An 8,957-nucleotide genomic window follows, 5' to 3' on the forward strand; every position below is an offset into this window, starting at 1 on the left:
CAGTATAAAGCTCCTATAGAAACTATGATTGTGGAGGAGATTGTTGAAATGAAGAACCATAATATTATGATGATTGTCATTGCATCAAATCTTAACTATGATGAATTTGATAAGGTCAAAGGGTGTGTTACTGCTCATGAGATGTGGAACAAACTGAAGAATATCTATGGAGGTGATGATAATGTGAGAAGAGCCAAGTTAAAATCTTCAAAGGTCAATTTGAACAAATGAAGATTAGAGAGGATGGAAACATTGCAAAATATGTTGAGAGAATCAAATCTAGTGTTAGTGCAATCAAAGCCTCTGGAGGGAAAATAGATGATGTTATAGTTGTAAGCAACGTATTCAAAACCCTTCTTCATATCTATGCAATTAGAGTGTTAGCCATTCAAGAGATGAGATGTGATCCAAAAATAAGATAATCTCAAATGCTCTAGTGGGAAGATCGACAACATTTGTGCTAGATAACCATGATAATTATGTTCCTAGTTTTAGCAATCTTGAATCTGCATTTCAAGCCAAGTTGTCACTCAAGAAGAAAGTTGCAAGGTATAAAGGAAAAAAAATTGAAATTAAAGAGGAAGATAGTGATCTTGAAGCCATTGAAGCCCTACTTGCAAGAAGATATCCCAAAGGCAAAGGAAAGTACAAGGGTAAAATTCCTTTAATCTATTTTTATTGTGAGCAAGTTGGTTACATTGTTGCAAGATGTCCAAATGGAGTAGACAAAGATAAAAAGAAGAAGAACAAGTACAAAGGAAAGAAGGATTTCAAAAGCTAAAAGGACTACAAGGATAAAGGTACAAAGTTTTATTTCATGGCTAAAGATTCAGATAATAGTAATGATGATGAAATGGTTTATATTGCGGTAAAAGATGAATTTGATGATGAAGAAGATAAAATGGTACTTATCTCTCATGTTAGCAAAAATGATACATGGATTTTTGATAATGGTTGTTCTCATCATATGACTCATGATAAAACAAATTTTGAACATATGGAACACTATGATGGTTGAAGTGTAAGATTTGGAAACAATGAACCATGTTGTATAAAAGGATAAGGTTGTATCTCACTGACCAATGAACTTAGATGTGATAATTATCATTGGGTTTAAGGACTAAATTATAATCTATTGAGTGTTGAATAGTCAAATAACATTGGACTCAACATAGAATTCATGAATGGGGAGGCCAAGCTGCTAGATGGAAAAGGAAATCTAGTTGGGTATGGTAGCCAAACAAAAGGTTACTTATTCTATCTAGATCTTAGTAAAAGTTCATGTTTCATTTCTCAAGTACAAGAAAGTGTTTGAAATATGAGGCATGCAAGGTTACTAGGGGTAGTGAATCAAGAACCAATAAAACTTTAACTTATTTCACCAATTAATCCTTCATATAATGTTCTAATCTAATTGCATTCATGAAAGAATGGAAGTAGTAAAACATTCAAAACACTTTGACACAAGATATGGTGACTCATAAACCTTCCAAAGAGAAAGAAAAACCAAGGTGGGGATGATACCCACAAGCTTAGTACTATAGTATAAATTTGTCTAGTTAAGGCTTACAATTGATCACTTCTAATGATTTTCCCTATTAGGAGCAATAAGGACTGCTAGGTCCACCTTGTAGAAGGATTTACAAAACATACAATGAAGTATCCACTTGGAAAAGAGATTTTTCAAAGACTATTAAGTGTACCCTATTAAACAATTTGACGGATGCACCTATTAGGATGAACTAGCCACTGATCTCTAATCTGCAACATTTATTTATTGGTTGAGATTCCTTTGAAATGTGAAGATCACCTTGTTGTGATAGATAAATCTCTATTGTCCCTTATACTACTTTTAGCCTTCTTAATTTGCACTTCTACTCTTTATATTCGCTTCATACTTGCTTACTTATTTGGATATGATACAATTCATTGCATATATACCAATTTGAATCACAATTCATCAAAGCCAGCTACAACATAGATTTCCATCAAGATCACAAAGTTGGACCAACTACTGACACTCAAGTTCTAAAGAAAAACTTGGTGATATTTTGATACTTGGAAACTATTTTCAACATTCAGTATAATCATGCACTTGGTAGACATACAAGCTCAGTTTGTACTAATCACTTTCAAGTAGCTTGAACTTGGTCAACACTTGTGTGACTCAGTGAACACTGTGAAATTCCATATATAAACTAAATCACTTGGTTGACACTCCTTGTCTTGGTCAACATTAGATTCATATCACTGATACTATGAGCTTGGTAGACACTAGAGAAGATGGTCGACACCGTGCAACTCAGTCAATATTGAGAAGCTCAGTTAGCACTCTCATTAATCAACTTAGTAGATACTTCTCGATGTGAATTGAATGAAGATTCAAAAAAATAGTAACAATTGCAGCACTCAAAAACAAGTATATTACTTGATAGTAACTGTATATAGTATGCTTGGCTTGGTAGTAACTATTGATCTTGGTAGTAGCTTAACCAATTGACTAAGTGTGAGTCACTTGACCTTAATATCAATAATCTCCCTCTTTGATATTGGTGAAAAAAAACACTTATCAATCCAAAGCTGAATGATCAAAATTTCAAGTCTAAAAAATTCTTTTATCTCCTTTCTATGTCTACATTTTAGTAACATACTCTATTTTTGAGATTTTTCAAAATTTCTTTTGTAAAAGATGGTTTCTCATTATATGTGTTGGAAATTTGATTGAAAAGATCATTGTTAAAGATCAAAGAAGGAGATTTTTGTAAAAGAATTTTTTCAATCATTGTTTTGTCATTGATGTCAAACTTGCTATTTGTAGGGATGATATTTGCATATAAGATCCAAGTACTATCACTTAGTTGATTGATGAAGAGGATTTGATCAACAAGATGTAACAAGGGCACCTAAAGGAAAGGTTGAGTTATGATGTTGTAATGAAGTGCAAGGATAAGTTAAGAAATTGGTTAAATGATGTATTGATGACATACTCAAAGTTACAAAGGTTGGTCACACTTAGAAACATTAGAGGAAGAAGTTGTAACAAGGTTGGATGCAAAGCTCAAACTAAGATCTTTAGTGGGTGCTGAGCAAGTTAGTTGAAGCCAAGAAAAATCAATAAGAGCTGAGTAATAGAAAATTCTAGTGTGTGCCAAGTGAAGATCAAGTGTCGAGCATCAAAAAATTCTTAGTTGGTTCTGAGTGATCTTCAGGTGCTAAGTATTAGGAAAAACACAGTCGATGCCGAGTAAATCAATAAGTGCCGAGCACTAGTATTTCAATAGTGTCAGGCTACTGCATTATTTCAAATGACAAAGATTTTCCTAATCTGAGCCAACATAGTGGTTACATTGAATTTTGTGAATGAGTTGGAAGATAAGGATGATGAGTTGGTGGCACAAAATCCTATGTAAACCATTTTTTGGGTGAATTCTAAAGGATTATTCAAGAAGTTTCTAGAGGAAATAGAATATGGGTTAGATGCAATGAATCCTACCTAATCCATGCAAATTGAAATTAAAGAAGAGAAGAATTGAGTGGGAAAAGGTACTCCAAGACTTCTATTTAAGGAGTCATAGACCAAGAAACAAAAAGTTACTGATATTGTTGCTGCTGAAGAACCAAGTCTGTGAAGTGGTTAGAAGGGTGTCAAAGGGGGAGACATCTAGGAGAAGGAAGAACACAGAGGCTCTACTTCTGCGAGTCATCATGAAGAGATGATTGCATTGCTACATTGAGTATGGAGACTCAAGAGGACTAAGTTTGAAAGAGGGAAAGCTATCAAAGTTGCAAAGATTGAAGGCCAGGCAAGGGTATGAGCTGAGAAGTGATCTAAAATCTACAAGATAAGTTGTATGTTGTAGTCAGGTCAAGATTTTTTTAATACTCTCTGCAAATTGTATTAGATCTAAAAATCCTATGGACTTAGGTTGGCCTAACAATCATTTGTAAATCCTTTAACAGGGTGACATTCCAAGTGAGTGTTCTAAAGTCCTTTAACCAGGCCCACTTCTAATAGGGTAGATAAATCCTCTAACAAGGTCACATTTGATAGTGTGTTGTAAGCCTTTAATAGGGTAGGCCTTTCACAAGGCATCACTTCAAAAGAGTGTGAATTGAGTAGCATATTACTAGTGTTTTTTCCTGAATTAGGTTTCAACGTAAATCATTGTGTTATGTGTTATGCTTGCATGTTGATTAACAGTAACTTGTTGGTTAGATAAGTTAAAGCTTGGATGAATGAATAGTTGAATGAGCTCATTATACTTAGTGAAAAGTTTGAATAGGACATTTGGACCTTGAATAATTGATTCTCCCACCTCTCCCCCCCTCTTAGTTATTCTAAAGTATTTATAACAATATGTACATGCATATTATATAATAATATGTTGCTCCCCCAGACATATATCTCATCTATACCTTATATTATACTTCTCCCTAATATTCTTCATATATGCATTCGTCTTATATTATACTTCTCCCCCTTCTTGACATAAATTCCAAAGGTGTATACTACATAGCAATACCAAAATGTGACAAGAAGTTAGAATTTACCTTCAAAATTAATGTCATTGTCTTGCCCCAATTTTGTTGTAACACCTTGCTTGCATGCAATGCGATGTACCTTCTATTGATAACTCCATTATGTGATCAACTATGGAGAAGTTATTGTCATGTATGAGTGACTTGGCATGGACAATGTGCTTTCACAATGCATCCATGTTTATGAGAATCATTCCTTGGATGTCTACAAGAGTGGCCCTGATCCTGACTTCTTCCCTTAATAATTTTTCTTGCAAATTTGTTAGATATCTAATGTTTGAATAGTGAGAAGAACTATAGCTTGGTTCAAGTGATAAATTGTGTACACTTTCCTTCAAATCTTCATCTATCTTAGATATTTTTTCTTTGATTCCTTGGGTGAAGATAGATGTTTCACACAACTTACTAAAAAATGAAGTTACATTATTTGGAGATATTTCCAATGAATTAAGAATAGTAGACAATTCTACTTGATTTATTGAATTTTTCTATGCCACTTGTTCCAATACTTTTTTTTCAAATTTTGTTTTTGCTCTTTATAGAAACTTATGTTGTCCATTAAGATCTTCATTGAATTTCTAGACAACTTCTGCTAATTGATTTGAAATAGGTTGTGTACTATGAACCTCTATACTTATTGCATTCACAAATATGTCCTTTACATCTTCAAGTACTTGGGTTTTCTTTCTCTTATGATCTCTAAGCATCTGTTACTTAGCTCTATTTTGTAATAATTCACCCATGATGTTCATTTGATTAGGATTTAGAGTAGAGATATCCCAATTTAGGATAACTATATCCTCATCTAGATCATTATCTTCCTCTTTACCCTTATCCTTATTTGAAACTTTAGTACTTGATTGAGGCTTGTTCGCAACTATCCTTGTACTTGCTATATACACGCTTGGAATTGTAACAATAGTAGAAATAGAGGGGCTACCAACAAAAGTAGATATGACACTGATAGTAGAAATACCTTGTTCCTACATTGCCAAATCTGATGATGGAGGCACTTTCTACTTGGTAGATGAATTACTGATCACTTTAGTCAATATGGTACTCAGCTGAACATGTGGTAAGACTGGTTGGGTGCTTCATGTTGTAGTGGTTACTACAACCAACTCCACATAATCTTTCTGAGATCTTGATGACATTAAATATTTTCTTGGAGAATGAGGAAATGAGGCCATCACTTCTACTGCAATCTTTTCCAAGTTAGTTTCCTCAATACTTTGAATCTCAGGGAGACTCTCCTTTGTAGCTTTCTATTTTTCCTCCTCATCATCTAGATTTACATCATCTTTTGTTTCTTCATCTTCTTCATTATCATTGTCATCATCTTCCTTGTCATCTTCATCATCTTTTTCACTAAAATGAATAACAAGATTACTAGGTTGATGTAGGTTATTAATGTTTTTTCATGTAGTTGTAGATGCCTTCACTACATATTTAATGTCATTTACCAATATCATACATGTGTCAAATTTAAGAGTGAGCTTTTCTTTATGGATTCTTTCACCTGTTTGTCACTGAGACTCGGAATTAGTTGCCTCAAAGTCTATTCAAATATGTCTTTTGCAATCTTCTTAGCATGCTCCCATCTAGGCTTGGTTGCTTGCATAAGCTCATTGGGGATTTATTGTACAAGTCGATCACAAGATACTTCCATTTTCCCAATTTTGTCATCATCATGTCCTCAACTTGATTTTTCCATCTACATTCCTGGTTTCATATATTTGAAATCTTCCATTCCATCTCCTCTTTCTATTTCATTTAATTTTTCCTAAAATGTAGGCGGAGGCTTTTTGAAAATAATTTTCTTGGCATCCTCTTCACCTAACTTCAATTTCTTCCTAGATTTTGGTGCTCTTCTTATGAATACAATAGTGGATGACTTAGTAGGTTTGGTTATGATAACCTTACCTTTCTTCCTTATAGGCTCTTCTTCCTCAGAGTTTGTTTCTTTTACTTCATCCTCTGCTTCATCTTCTTCCACATCATCTCTTTTTCCCTCTATTAGCAAGAGAGTAGAACTTGCTTGTTCTAGTTTTGCTATCCTCTTTCTTCCTTTGTTAACCACTTGAGGAAGCTTAATTTCAAGTTCTATCCTCATCTTGGCTTCTTCATTAGTACCAAAATATCAAGCCTTGGGATCCATAGGTTCATTCAATAGAGCCTCAATGATATCTTTGGTGCTATTGATGTTAACCTCATGTTTAGAGACTTAACCCATACCACTCTAGGTTTGACTACATGAATGTACACTTTGTCATAGTCTACCATGAAACAAATATCATCCTTGTAGTCTTCTAAAAGTTTCTTTGGTATTCTATATCTATCATTCATCTTTTCCTTGAATGAATCAAAATAGTTGTCCATGATATTAACAAATTTTTCACCCATCTCTGCTATATATTCATTAATCCAATATAAAATTGGTACATCTTTTCTCCATACAACTAAACCTTTAGAAGGGAAGATTTTTTGCACATAGAAGAATAAACAAGTTAATAGTGAACCAAACCTACACATATTTTTTTTGGAAGTTTTGATGCTCTCCCTATTTTTGTTGAACTGATTCAATGTTAACTCAGTAAGTTTTAAGGACATGTTGTTCTTCACTACATTGAGAGCCAAATCAACTGCCTCACATGACACAGTGTTGAGATTACTAGAGTTGTTGATCTTATGAGTGATCACATCAATTCCAAATTTTAGTTCCATATCAATTATATTGTTGATCTACATTCCTCTTCCATCCCACTCAACAAGAGTCATGTTTTCCAATTCTACCCAACTTAGGGTTTTGGTAGATTTGGCTTTTTTCAACATTGGGAGCCCTGTGATTCTATGAATCATTTTCTTTGTAATTTGAATAGGTTGCTCCAACCATAACTTCCCATTGTGTACATGGCTAAGGATAAACCTTATCCCTTTTATTTGAAAGTCTCACAGTATATGTGGAGTGTGTGTTAAACCCTTGGTTTCCAAATGTTAATGCTCGGGTTTCAACACACCATTCATACATAATTTTTCCATAGTCTCATCCATCTCTAAGGTTCCAAATTCTTGTATTGAACAAAAAATAATATGAACAAATATCATGAATGAGTAATACCATGGGAAAATTTATTATTATGCTCTAGTTGGGTTAAGCACTTTTATAATTGTTGGACTCAACTTGAAGTCTAGTGCCTTCCAATCGATTCCTTGAACCAACATCTCTGATCTTTTCCTAGTTTTTCTATTGGAAGATGCCATGCTTGGTAGGGTTTATGAAAACACAAAAATATTTGACAAAAAACATAGAGATCACTTGCAAGCACATAAATCACTTTTTACAAATGGCTCTAAAAAATTCATAGTGAAAAATGAGTTTGATTTACTTTCTTTTAACAAATTTTTATTTTTCAAATGCCATAAATGCTTAGTACATTCTCTCATTTGGTGACAGACTCTCTTCCACTCAGTTCAACCTTAATTCTTTGTAGAGTCATTCATGGCTTGGTGGTCTCATTATTACTTGGTGTTAACACAATATTTCAATGTATCCTAGCCTTGCTCAGCAGGTCTTGCGACCCTGCCTAGATTGGTAAGGTATTGAATTTATGTAATCACTTGGTGATCCCTTTGAATCTTGAATTTTGATATGGATCTCTTCTCTTTGTGGGTTGGAATTGATGTGAGATATCTGCTTCAAAATCTTAGTTCCAGATATCCCTATGGGAGTTCAAGTTGAGATGCTTGAGTCACCCAACTCTTGAGTGCCAAGTGCTTCATGACTCAGACTCGCATTCTCAAAAGATTTTGGAATACATTGCTACTTCATCTTCTTTCTGATATTATTAGCTCTAGCTTTCTTTTCATCTTTAATTCTTGTAATGTACATATAGTTCTTGGCAAGGTGTCTAAGTTCTATACAAATGAAACATCTTCTAGTGGTGACTCTTTTCCTCACGTGATGTTTCACACAATTTTCTCCAATATGCCCAAATTCTCCACAATAGTGGCATGTACACCATTTTTTGTAGTCCCATTGAAATATAGCTTTTACAATTTTTAATGTTGGATTCAATCTCTTGGTTTTGCATTCAGAAGATTTATGTCCTTGTTTCTTGCACTTGTAACATTTACCTTCAAACTTAGGCTTCTCCTTGCATTCACTTGCTCTATGACCATGCTTGTTGTAGTTGTAACACTTTCCATTGAATTTTTCTTTACCGTTACTCCAACATTTGTTTGATGTATGACCTATCTTACCACAATGATTGCAAGTATGCCTTTGATTCTTTGTAGCTTCTTGCTTGGATGATTTGCCTTCTTCTGTGTATCTTATTCTAGTTTTTCCTTTTTTTCTGTACTGACTTTACTCATTCAACTAATTCATGTCTTCTTGAGATTTCAACAATATTTCACTA

Source organism: Cupressus sempervirens, chromosome 6 (assembly GCF_028749045.1).
Source record: "Cupressus sempervirens isolate cs-2001-9-10 chromosome 6, ASM2874904v1, whole genome shotgun sequence".
NCBI lineage: Eukaryota > Viridiplantae > Streptophyta > Pinopsida > Cupressales > Cupressaceae > Cupressus > Cupressus sempervirens.